At 37.6% G+C, this 14007-nt stretch overlaps 1 pseudogene; it reads left to right on the forward strand.

Moving 5' to 3' along the window:
* Positions 1-5205: 5205 nt before the first annotated feature.
* LOC149821203 (protein CANDIDATE G PROTEIN-COUPLED RECEPTOR 7 pseudogene) lies at positions 5206-6627 on the forward strand (annotated as a pseudogene).
* The last annotated feature ends 7380 nt before the right edge of the window (positions 6628-14007 follow it).

The raw sequence follows: 14007 nt of genomic DNA on the forward strand, positions 1-14007 counted from the left end.
TCATTGCATAATGTAGTTAAGTTCTCATGATGGCCTCTACTTTGGAAAGGATCCTGTAGATTTCCCCCTCACCCTCCTCTTTTTCTTGCAGCTTGGTGGTGGTGGAGGAGGAGGAAGGCTATTGATGCTACTTTAATTGATAGAATTTTTGGAAGGAAAATACAAAATATTGTTTCTCAAGCTGTTCAATCTTTGTCTGATCTTTATGTGTTGTCTCTGTGGGTCCTGTTTCTCCATTTATTTTCCATAAGTCTAAGCTCTTATCCCTCTACTATCCTCCTCTTACTGCCTTTGTAGATGCTTGTATCAGTTCCCAAAGACTTCTTTCCTAGATGTTCTCCTATATGTCGCATGCATACAGATGTGGGAAAAGGACACAATGTGGATGTGCTTGGTACCACATGGCAATTTTCAAGAATTAGGTCATGGAGATATGATTTTGCAAACAAATGCATCTTTCTTAACACAAAGCATTGAAACATAAGGATTGTCTCAAATGCAAGCTCTTGAACAATAATTCTAAATCAATATAGTTTAAAACATCAATTAATAAAACTAAGTTGAAAGTAAATTATAGTGTAATTGGTGACATTTTAAAGAAAAAGAGTGCACATGAATATAAAATAAGTAGTTGAGATTATAAAAGGAAATACATAAAATTGATGACACAACAAGGTTGTAAGTATCGTGTCGTAACCCGTATTGGTCGGGCCCAAAGTAAGATACGAATCATATCATATCGTAAAAAATCATAAAATTCACTAAAAAGATCTTTAAAAATCTAAAAAACAAAAAAATATCATATAATACAAGAACACAATTTATTTATGTAATAAGATTAACTAAACATAGAGATCTTCTTAAACATTAAACAACCACACATTTTGTTATGCAGCCACACATCTAATCACCACAAATACAATCGGTTAAGACAAAATAATGATACATTCAAAAGCCAAAAAGTTTTCATAATAAAAGTTAAAGTTACATTTTTTAGTTACAAAATGCCATGCTAAGGGGAAAGACATATAAGCTAGATTTCAAAAACATATGTCTATATATAAAAGTCATCTTCAGTGTTAAACTTCGGCTCAATGATTTTCTTCGTTTATTGCATCATTCAATGTATTGAGATGATGATGAGTCTTCTTCATCTTCTGAATCAGGGACCACCTCTAGCAATTTCTCTCTTGCAAATATTGCACTTTCTCGTGCCTTTCTTTTATCATCTTCTATAAGACTAGTAAGAAGCTCAATACGAATATCAGTAGTAATGCGATATGTACATAATTTTAAGGTGGAGTTGCTATTAGCCCACAACATGGCATTTAAATCTATACAATCCTCAATGCATTACAAAACCACAAAAGTTACACTTCACTATTTCTTTCAAACACATCTCCAAGTCCATTGATGTACAATATTTCAATGTAGGATCCTTTGAAAGGCATCCTTCAAGACCTCCACCCTTCGTCGACCTCTTAGAGTACGAATTACTGAATCTAATCACTATAAAGATGTAAAACAATGCTCAATAACATACTCAGGGACAATTTTGAGTTCTAAGGGCACAAAAAATGAGATTACGGGTAAAAAAAAAAACTAAAAGTAAAGTAATATCTTCTAAAAACATCAAAAAAGAAAGGAGCTTACCCTCCTTCAACTTCAATCATACACAAATGAAACAAAGAACAATTATTTTTTACCTTATCTCACTTTCTTGAGTGAAAATTAGGTGAAAATGCACTTTTACTTAAGAAAACTGCAAAAGTCTTCTTGCTTGCGCACGGATCGATTCCCAAATCACACTCACGACTCCTAGGGTGTGTGAATATCCCTTTAATGGCCTCTATACAAATTAGGGAGTCAGCCCCAAAGTTACCGGAAGCTTCTTAGGTAGGTGGGAAGCGCTCTTCTCGGAAACTCGCTTTGGAAGCGCGATACTCCTCGCTTCCAAAACTTCATGGGAATATCGATTCCCCCACATTTCTTCTATGCTTCCCACACACATGGTATATGTTTCCTATATGCTTTTTTGAAGTTTCTTTTCATGTTTTTCATGTATTTTCTTTCATGCGTTTTCATTCCCTTTCTCTAAATTGGTAACCATCATTGTTAGATTTTAACAAAAATTTAACTCTTACTGAGAAAACATGAAATATAAGAATAATCAAATTTATTTTATGTTTTATTTGCTTCTTGTTCGATTCTTATTCAGTTACCATATTGCTTCATTTTTTATTTACATTTCGCTTTCAAATTGATACTTCGCTTCCTTCTTCCTATAAAATTTCAAAATACCTCGCTTCTCGCTTTCGCTTTCTATAAATTTCAAAATGCCTCGCCTCTCACTTTCGTTTTTCGTATCGTTTCCCGCTTCTGCTTGCTAGTTTGGCAACCTTGGTCAGCCCTCAATAAGTATTTAAAACCCCAAAAGAAAAACTTACAATTCGGCCCTTTTTAAAGTACACCGAAGGTGTATCATATGATACGGTACGATGCATACGATACAGATACGATACATACGATACAGATATGATACTCACTAGTATCGTGATACAAATGTATATTGTATTGTTATTTTCCATAGTAACAATACATATAGTACCGTATCATACGATATGGTACGATACTTACAAATTGTGACAGAGTGTTGACTGACATCGGTTTGGCTGTGTCCATGAAGTGTCTTGGTGTATTTGGGGTGTTGTGTTGTATCGATGTGGGATACCCATGCTAAGTGAAGTATTCATGTGACACAAGTTCTCCTTTAACTCAACTACCATCGAAATTCTTTTGAGATGCTCATTGCTCATCCTATCTCTTGGATTTCTGTAGATATCAATCTTAGATTCACTTCCAAGTCACTTGCAAATTTCCTAACTTCCTTGTTGATCAACATTCTTTACTATGAAATAGTATACATTCTGCATCTTTCGTTGGAAAATCTGCCTGCAATAAAATCATGCCTAATTATTATACTAGTATACTGCTAGCTTTTCCGAGCATACCACTTTTATATATGGCATGTACAAAAGTTTAGAATTTCTAAAAAGTCCTACTAGCACTCAAGCAATCGAATATATTGCACCTTACACAGTAGTGCCTTTTATCTTAACTGTTACCTTCCTTTTTTTAACCACTAACCTTGCAAAGTGTACTCCATTTTCATTCTATTAAATTGTAATCCTTCTTTGTCTTTTCTTTGATAGGTAATGGCCCTCTATCTATCATCTTTAGAATGAAATATTTTGGTTGTCTAATCTATAATATATGCATGAAAATTTACATTCTGATGTTTTATAGCCGTAGATTTCAAACATTGACAACAAGACCTCATTATGTACCTTTGATATGTTAATGGCACAAATGAACTTGTCAGAATAGATAAATTATATCAACAATAGCTCACCTTTTCTAATGTATTTGACTATTTAGATGTGCATTGACACTCTCAATCTGTGTTTTAGGTGAATGCAGGTTGAGTTGGGGTGAACCAATGTATCCCTCCTTTATGGAATGAAAATATCTTTATAGTTATGCATTGAAGAAGGAAAGCAAACCCTAAACATGGCTTACGGATGGTTAGGGAATCCACACTAAAACGTGTTAGATTTGTAGCAAGTGTAGCATACAGGAATTCTCTCAGGTCTTGGTTAGTGGTCTGGCTGCACGTTCATGGTAGGCAGTCTAGTTGGACGCTTGTGGCTCTGCACTTACAAGTGTAATTGTAGCAAAAATTGTATTGCATTCGTGAGTTGTGGCCTAGTGAAGGCCAAATTCATCATTCATTCAGTATCTCTCTTTCTATGCAAAGACAATCTTCCTTGACTATGATGCAAGGCAGTACATCTTTTATATATCTGTTTATTAAAACCTCCACTGTAAATTCCCATAGTAGATTGGTTGGAGAACACTGAAGCATCTTCTGCAGATTATCACCCTTCACATGGTTTGCTTAGTGGGAGTTAACTTGAGGCTGCAGAGTCATCCAGTCATCTTCCTGTTTTCATCACATAGATACTGTAATTTACTCCCATGTAATATCCAACTACATACTGTTAATGAAGAATTACACAAAAACAACATGTCCTGTGTCCTTTAGGTGGTGTCCATGTGGCATAGCCTCCTGTGTAATTTCTCGGGACTTTATTCATTAAATATGACCAGGTGTCACTTATGAGTGAGCTGACTTGTTCAATACATGTATTAGGCTTCTATATCTTTTGTAGTGAGTGGGAATTATTGGCATAAGAAACATGATTTGGTTTATAAAAGAGGTAAGTTCAGAACATAGGTTGGTATTTAGAGCATGAGAGTGGGCCGTCCTAAGGGATAAATACAATTCATCATTTTTCTGTTCTAATACTTGCACCCATTCAGAAGTAGGCAGTTGGGTTATGTCTGACTGAACTGTGTCATATTCCTTGAGAGTTGAATAGTCATTGTACATTGGTTTTGCATCTCCTTATCTTCTCCATCCAGGACAAAAAGCTGACCTATTGTACATTGGTTTTGCATCTCCTTATCTTCTCCATCCAGGACAAAAATCTGACCTATACCTTATTTGTGTTTCTTTTTCATATTAAGGGATTGATCTTAGAGTAGTTTATTTGGTTATGAAGCGAACTCTAGTCATAATATTAAGGTTGCTTATTTGTAAATCAGTAGTGTTTCTCTCCTGCAGATCATATAGGGCGATTTGGTCAACTTTGAATTATAAACATGAATAAGGTATACCTCACGCCATTGTGTCCAATGCTTAGACACCACATGCATGTGGCGTGTGTGTCTATACACACACACACACACACTACTGTCTACTGTATGTACAGTATAGTTGGAAAATCATAGGTGCAAGTTGTATCCACTCAATGTGACCTCATAGATGTCTTCAGCATGGTTTGTTAGCTAGGGATCACACTTTGAATCATTTTTTTTTAGTTGTAAAAATATGATTTTTTGAGTCATGAAATTCTGGTACATTGTGGGCAGTTGATTTTTGAATCCCATGGAAAACCAACTTACATGTTGGAAAAACATGATCCAAAACCTGTTTTCTACCAAAGAAACTATAGATTTCATATATAGAAGGTTGAATCAACCAAAAAAGTGGAAAAATGTGAAAGGAGTGTTGTTTGTACTAGATTTCATGTATGAACTATATATATATGGGTAATACATCCATGCTAAATGAAACATGCTAAATGGGTTTTTTGGCTTTTCCGTTATTTTTTTTCACGGTTCCGACCCCATAAATGTGTTGGGCATGGTTGATTTACTAGGAATCCACACTTGGATCATGTGTTTTTTATGAAAAAATGATATTTGGAGCCTCGAAAATTTACATAGATTTTGGTCCATTGATTTTTCGAACCTTATAAAAACCCACCCATGTATTGGAATCGAACGCTTCAAGAGCTGATCCCTATAAAATCATGTACATAGATCACATCTGTATGGTCAAAATTTAAAAATAAAATGAAAAAATCTCAAAAAACTCATTTGGCATGTTTCATTTAGCATATTTCATTTAGCACAGATGTATTACCCACATATATATAATCCAAAACTCAAAAAGAGTGATGTTTTCTACTAGATTCTGTGTCTCCATGTCCATCCGCATTGAGATCTACAACCTTGACGATGATCCACACGACTACCTCCCCGTCAACCAGACGCAGCTCCCCAAGCTTTGCCTCGCCTTTTCTCTTGTACTTTGCTTTTTTCTTTGCTTGGACCTACTTTTTGCTTCAGGTTCAAGGACGCCGTCCACCGGATCCACTTCTTCATGGGCGGCGGCCTCCTCGTGAAGGGCCTCAACCTCCTCTGCATCGGCAAGGACAAGTTCTTCGTCAAGCAGCTGGGGATGCCCCATGGCTAGGATGCCATCTTCTACATCTTCCAATTCTTCCGCGACATCCTCCTCTTCACCGTCATTATTCTTGTCCGCACCAGATGCTCATTCTTCAAACCCTTCCTCCAGAAGTGCGAGAAGAAGGTCCTCATGATTGTCATCCCTTTCCAGGTTGTTGCAAACATTGTTGCAGTTGTGATTGATGAAACCGGGCTGTTCTAGAAGGAATGAGCAACATGGGGTCAGATCTTGCTCATTGACATTGCCTGCTACTGCGCCATCATTTTCCCCATTGTTTGGTCGATCCTTCCACAAGGTGTCCAAGACCGACAAGAAGGCTGCATAGAACCTCGCCAAGCTGACCCTGTTCTGGTAGTTTCTGCATGGTGGTGGTGGGGTACCTCTACCTTACGAGGTTCATCGTCTTTGTGTTGAAGATGATCACTGCACACAATACAGCTGGGTGAGTACCGCTGTCGAGAAGGCGGTGACCTTGGTTTTCTACGCCCTTCATGTTCCCATTGAGAAGAACCAACACTTCATTCTGGATGATGATGAGGAGGCTGTGCAGGTGGCACTCTCCAAGATGAGTTCGAGCTATAGATTTTGAGAATGCCGTGTGGTTCGATTTGGTTTGGAGAATAGCAAACCATGGGGAGTGAGATTCATTTACAGAAATTCGGACATCTTTCTGGTCCTTTTCTTCTTGTTTGTTTCATCAATGATCCCACCTTAGAAATCACTTGTTTTCCTCTTCCAAAGATTTTACTGGAATTGAAATTGGAATTGGAATTGGAATTGGAATTGATTGTCTGAATTTGTTATTCGCGTCAATGTTAAATCTATGTTTGATGTGATCTAGTTTTAATTGTTCATAATGCTCTCTCTCTCTCTCTCTTGATGTGTGTGCGGTTTGATTTTTTTTTAAAGTGCTTCATCCTTTTTCCTTTCAGTCTAATGTGTTAAGAACTTGTAGTCACAAGGGTGGATACATATGCAATTATATGTTCTTGAACGTGATTAATATATCAGAAAAGTGCCTATATAAGGCATGGACGTTGTAGATAGTGAAACATGCATGATTTGGAGTCCGTCGATTGAGTGTCCATCTCACCTGAGTTGTGTCTAATAGAGTTAATTCACTTAACGCCCATGAACTTAGACATACAGAAAGATAGCTGATGGTATAGATTTTCCCTTTATTGCTATATATTTGCTTGCTTCTTCTTGGTCCCTGAGAACTCATTGGTAGCAATTGTCAACTATTTCATCAATACATCTATGGAATGTTTGAAATGAAGGTAAAAGAAGTGAGCAATACTATTTTCCATCTCAAAAGGTCATTTTCCCTCTTTCTCTTCAATGTTTGTAGGTGGGTCTTAAGGGGGTGTTTGCTTCACCGTCCCTGCCTGTCGGCGAGATGCCTAGTGCTTGGGGCCCACACATGTTTGCATGCTCACACAAATGGGGGATGTGTGGACGCTTTTTCAGTGCATTTCACGGATGCAAAAACAATGTCCTCTGCAGTTTCGTTCCCCTCCCCCTGCCCCATGGAATAGGGATGATGAGACAATGCATGACAAACACAAAAAATAAACGGAAAATGATCGTAATGTACAAATAATTTTACCTAATTTCTTAAAAACCTTATAATTTTTATATTCCTTCGATGTCTAAAATCACAAATAGTTGACATCGTTAGGGCTTTTTTACCTTTCACAACTGCGAGTTGAGGCTTTATTGTGATAAAATTGTACTGCCTGCCAGTTAGGTTGAACTCACACTTAAATTCAGAATCATAGGTTTTTTTATGCGGACTTTATAAACTTGAATAAATTTATTTGCGATTTTTGGTGAAATTAAAACCACCAAAATCACAAATATCTTGCTCTTTTGTATATACATTAATATTTTGCATAAATATATTTGCGATCCTCTTGCACATATCATACTTTCTCATGTATACATTTTGAAATCGTATAAATTTATATGCGAAACCACTTACCACTAAATTTGCAAATAGCCTACTTATTCACATATACTGCACGATCTCACATAAAGTTATTTGTGAATATCTTTATATCGTAAATATCATACTTTAGTATTTACAAAATTATGACAAATATATGATATTTCTTATATTTTGCGGATTTCTTGAATCATATATAAACCCACTGTGGTCTCCAACCTGCGTATTTTTACATAATCTAAGATTTTTTTGTCTTTTATCCACAACCAATGGTCCTCAACCTGCTTTCCTTTTGATAACTAATCTAGGGTGATTCACAAATTATTTTATGCGAGATCGTGCAATATATATGAATAAGTATGAATATTTGTGATTTTAGACATCAGAAGAATATAAAAAATTATAGGATTTTTAGGGATTTGGGTCAAATTATCTACACAACACGATCATTTTTTGAAAAATAAAGTGGCAGTTGGATAAGGGAAAAATAAAGTGGTAGTTTTCTTATCAAATTATCCATACAACATAACATGTCATGCCCTATTCGCAAACCGAACAAACATGACACACACAAACTCTCTCTTCTTATCGTCCTCGTTTTTTATCTTTGGCTCAGTTGCGAGCGCCTCTATCTCTTTCTCACACACACACTTTTATAGATCGTAATGCTCCCCCCCCTCTCTCTCACGCACCACATACACTTTTATAGAGTGTAATACCTGACACAACATTAAGGCCAGGTAGGGGTGTGAACGGGTCGGGTTCAATCAGACCAGACCCGTACCAAACCTATAGGGTTCAAGTACGGTGATAAATAAGAAGACCCAATTAAGGCTTGGGTCCAGACCTTCTGATTAATACATGGAGTTGAGTATAGTTTGTGAATTTTTATACCAAACCTAGGCCCAACCCAGTTCCAATTAAGACCCACAAAATGTCAATGTAAAAATGATAAAAGATATTATTTTACTAAGTATGGCCTGGGTTTAGTTCATGTAATTCTTATCGGGTTTGGGTATGGTTTCTCTTATGGTGGGTCTGATTAGACCCAAGTCCAGACCTATAACCATACCTGAAAATCGGGGCCAGGTCTAGTTTCACCTGAGTCCGAACCAAACCCGACCCGTTGACACCCCTAGGGCCAGGTGTTACATTAGATCACAAGTCCAATTAGGGTATGGTGCGATAAGACCTGGGCTACGATTCCATATCTGATTTAGTTTAGTGAGACCTAATTATTGACTCAGGCCTGGTTAGACTAATCAAATCTTGGTCTTGAGCACAAGACTCAAGTTTGATGAGCATGTATGTATAGGTTGAAAAGAGCGTGGTTAAGGCCTCACAAAATACAAAGTAAATTAAATTAGAAAATACATAATTATAGATGAACATGAAACCTCCTTTGACTTCTTTAATATAGAGCCCATTTTTCAAGAATCACTTGGGCTTCTCCAAGATCCTTTAAAGAAGGATTTCAAGAGGTTTGGGTTCAATAAGTGGTTTGGCTAGGATTTTTGGTTAAGAACTGATTGAACATGTTTAAGGGGTTTTAGAATGACCTAAAGATATCTGTAAGGATCTGATATATGTTCTAGGGATTAGGGATATCAGGTTGAGTTGTGGAAGATGTTGGTGAGGTCGAACGGGCCAAACTATGTGTTTTCTAAAATCAGTAAGTGTGATTTCTGTCTTTCGACTGTGGAAAATAGGTAGAGGCTTAAGCCTCGGCTCCACCTAAAAAATCGATAGGTGGGCAAGAGTCGACTTAAACCTGGTCTTAAGCATGTAGAGTAGATCATCTAAGGAAGTTCTATATGGTCTTATAACCAAAACTTTGGAACTTATAGTTGTAAATTCCTATGATTGGCTTATAAAAATCCTCCGCCAGGGTGCAATGGTTTGGGTGTATCTGTTTCATCCCCAATTTCTTCTCCTTAAGATAACTTGTTCATCGAGATTTCATGTTTCCATGGTTTCATTCTTAGCCCACCTTCTTGAAAAACATATTGATACAAGGCAAAAGAGTGCATTTTTTATAAAAGTTTTTTCAAAAGGATATCCAATCTAACTATAGAAAATTTTCAAATACATCCCTGATTGTATCATATAATTCAACTCCATTGGAATTGATTAACTTGTATGAGTTCCGAAGGACTTGTTTGACAACATGGGGTCCCTCCCAATTAGGATGCCACTTTCCCAAGCGATGTGGTCACACATGGTGAATGAATTTTAGACCATCTCATTGAAGAATCGTTCAATCACATTTAGTATAGTATCATTCAATTTTTTTCTTATATTTCTCATTGTGTTTGGCGATTAAGAGTCTCTTCTCATCTAAGAGAGATAGTTTAGCTTCTAGAGGCATTTTTAGAGCAGCAGCTACCCTCAGTGAGGATAACTATACGTGGAGATAAAAAAGCTTGAGTCTCATACACAACTGGAAAGAAGTGACATTGGTGAGTATGGGATGGTACAACTTTTTATGACAATCTCGATCAGTTTGTACTGTTCTCTCAATTATGTGGATGAATGTTCTTGTTCCATTGACCACATGGGTAACCACACGGTGGTCTCAAATTTCATATGTTATGGGGTCGTTCAATGCTGCCATGCGATTGGGTGTCATGATATTAGTTTTTTGTTTTTGTTTTTTTATTTTAAGAAAAGGGTGTCATGATATTGTTTATGCTAATATCGATGATTGGATCCCGTCGCACTGATTGTGATATCAGATGACAGAAAAGGTGACTTGGACTGTTTTTCCATCCAAGACCCATGGAACTGATCAGCTCTCGTTGCAACCACTGAGATGCAAACAATTCAGATAAGCACAATATGTCACTGGTTTATATGCAGAGCAAACGTATAATCTTCTTTAGGAAAGCTGTAAGAAGGAAAAAAAAAGAAAGAGAGAATAAACGGAAAGACTAGAAACTGACGATACAAAGAACAGAAGGCATAAATGCACCCATCCCAATAAACCCAATGCCAGAAAGCAAGCCTTAATTAGAGGAGGATGAGCAAGAGAAACGAAGCGATTGCAGTCCCCGCTATAACACTTGCACTGCCCCTCTTCCAGTATGGATTATCCGCAGAGTTTTTGGTAGTAGTTCCATTGTGGGTAGCAGACCCATTGCATGAGTTCTGAGGGCCACACAAACGGGGATTGCCAGAAGTGCTGCGATGTGCATGCATAAACAATTAAGGTAAGTTTATTACAGCAGGTAAAGATCTTTTTATGCAGAAACTTAGTTCTTTAGATTCTTTAAATTGATTGTATTTGTTAGTTCTTTAGAGTACAAAATGGAGAAAACCTCCTTCTGTGCACCAGGGCACACACACACAGGGTTTAGTATCTTGTAGGGGAGGCCCCTTAAGTTGGCCTCTGTTCCTAGACAGGTTCTTCGTCATCAAAAGAAAAAAAAAAATGGAGAACAACTATTTCGGAGACTTGGAAAAGGAAAACTAAACAACAAAATAAGTTGATTGTATTTCCAAGGCCATGGAGTCAACACATCCCTAACTAGGTCAAATTAGTAGCGTTTTTTGTTTTTTGTTTTTTTCTTAAATCTAGCCTTTTGAACGTGATCTACATGATTGGTTTTAAAGAGACTGGCTATTGAATCACCCGATTGTCATGCGTAAACAGGATTTTTAAGGCGTGAAAATCGATGGTATAGATTTTTCACAATTATTCAATCATCCAAAAATCTTTTTTTTTTGACAAAAAAAGCATGATCCAACAGTTGATTCCTAGCAAATGAACCATGCCAAATGCACCTGCAGGGTCAGATTTGCAAAAAAATATAGAAAATGCCTACTTTATACTTATTCTCATATTTTCAGAGGGTTGACATTTGGTACTAATCAAGGTATGAAACTATTGAGCTAGAAATCATAAGTGCAAACTGTATGAACTGAATTTGGCCACACATATACATGGCTCTTTTGCTAAGAATTAAACCTTAAATCGTGCTTTTTTGGATGTAATAACATGATTTTTTTAAGTCATGAATCTTTAGTACATTTTGGAATGTTGATCTTTGAAACCCTTGAAAACCTGCTCATGTGTCACAATTGCATGATTCAGAGCTTATTTCCTACTAAACAAACAATGTTGATAATATTCACAGGGTCCAATCTAAGCAAAATCTAAAAAATATGAAAAGTTTATTTCTATGAAATAGTTAAGCACCTTCAATATTGCCAAATATTTACCTATATATATACACACGCACAAAAAGGGGGTAACGGCTTCATCTGACAAAAATCGGATGTGCCTGAGCATGTCCAAGTGTTGTTTATATAGACATTTAGCGACAGCCTTTGACCGCCGATCTGGTCTGAAAAAAAATACTTTTTTTTTCTTTAAAGTGTTCTGCGCGTGCACGATGTAACGTCGAACTCTTTGTGAGTTTGACGTTACACACTACTCTCTCTCTCTCTCTCTAAGTATATATATATATATATATATATATATATATATATATATATATATATATATATATATATATATATATATTGCAGCAAGTTACAAGAGTATCTAGGCTTAATTGTTTTATGGCTTTAGGACATGGCAATCTTCCACCGGCTTTTAATGAGGGAAAGCTTTTGTTGGGGTTCTATCCAAGCTCCTCTAATATGAACCCAACTCTGGTGGCACATGAAACCAATAGTTAGTGGGTTTGACTAGAGCTCATTAATTTGGCGAAGCAGGTTATATGTTCCCCCCCCCCCGAACAGGGCATCTCATGATCGGGGGTCCCAAAGAGAACCACGTATGTAAGCATGTGCGTCTCGTATCCCCATGTTTGTCAGCATTAATTAGCGTTGGAGTTTGATGCGATTGCAAAGACTTAAGTACCCTCTCCTCCATTGGTGCAAAAAAAAATGACGGTTCTTGAAAAGGAGTGGTTGTAAAGACTTAAGTGCCCCGAAGATGATTATTTAAGACCCAGTCTCTGCACTGCAGGATTATCCGAGAAAGAAATCTCCCCTGGAGGAGGCCATGAACATCAACCCTCTTACTCTCTCTCCCTTCTATTTCTGCTTCTGTGCACATCCATTAGAAGATCATACATTGCTCCATCAAGCACCGACTGACCTGCACAGGAAGAGGGTCTGGGGGCTCCTCCCAGCATGGGTAGCATCACCAGTGTGGGTAGCATCATTCAACTTGAAGAGTTATGGAGTCTGATTCAGAGCTTTTACCCTTACAGAAGGGGGGTCTGAGGGCTCCTCCCAGCGTGTTCATGGCCTTTTGCCCTTACAGGAGGGGGGATTTACATTTCGTAGAACACCCGTCACCGGAACGAGATGAACACCCGTCACCGGAACGACGGCTCCGCTGAGACCTCCTCGCTAGGGAGAGGAAGACGACGTGGTGGAGCTTCTGCTGGCCATCCTCAGCGTGACTGCACCAACTGGGTTGCTGTCGAGGAGGAGGGCGAGAACGGTGACTCTTAGCTTGGGCAATCTTTCTTTTGATGATTGTGGTTGTAATGTATCGTTGAAGTTAAAATGGGGAATAAAATGACAATAAAATTTGCTGAAAATTTACAGAAATAAACTAGACTCAATAACGAAGACCCCACTTTTTATGGATTTGGAACATGACCTCTGGTTAGGGAGATATGACCCTGACAAGTTGGTTATAATTCGGGTAGCGATTTACAACGATTTGCTTACTGAATAACATTACAAATCGCTATAGCGATTTGCGGAAACACTACAAATCGCTATAGCGATTTGCGAAAGAATCTACAAATCGCTATAGCGATTCACGGAAGACACTACAAATCGCTATAGCGATTTGCGATTTGTAGTGTCTTCCGCAAATCGCTATAGCGATTTGCGGAAACACTACAAATCACTATAGCGATTTGCGAAAGAATCTACAAATCGCTATAGCGATTCACGGAAGACACTACAAATCGCTATAGCGATTTGCGATTTGTAGTGTCTTCCGCAAATCGCTATAGCGATTTATAGTGTCTTCTGCAAATCACTATAGCGTTTCGTTGGAGACCCGAAAATACTACAAATTGCTGTAGGAAAGCCCGATAATACTACAAATCATTGTTGGAAGGCCAAAAAAAAATACTACAAATTGCGGGATCCGCGCCGGGGGGGAGCCCCCGGACCCCCCTCCTGTAAGGGCACATAAGTAGAGAGAGAA

Source organism: Nuphar pumila, chromosome 12 (assembly GCF_984573655.1).
Source record: "Nuphar pumila chromosome 12, dmNupPumi1.hap1.1, whole genome shotgun sequence".
Taxonomy (NCBI): domain Eukaryota; kingdom Viridiplantae; phylum Streptophyta; class Magnoliopsida; order Nymphaeales; family Nymphaeaceae; genus Nuphar; species Nuphar pumila.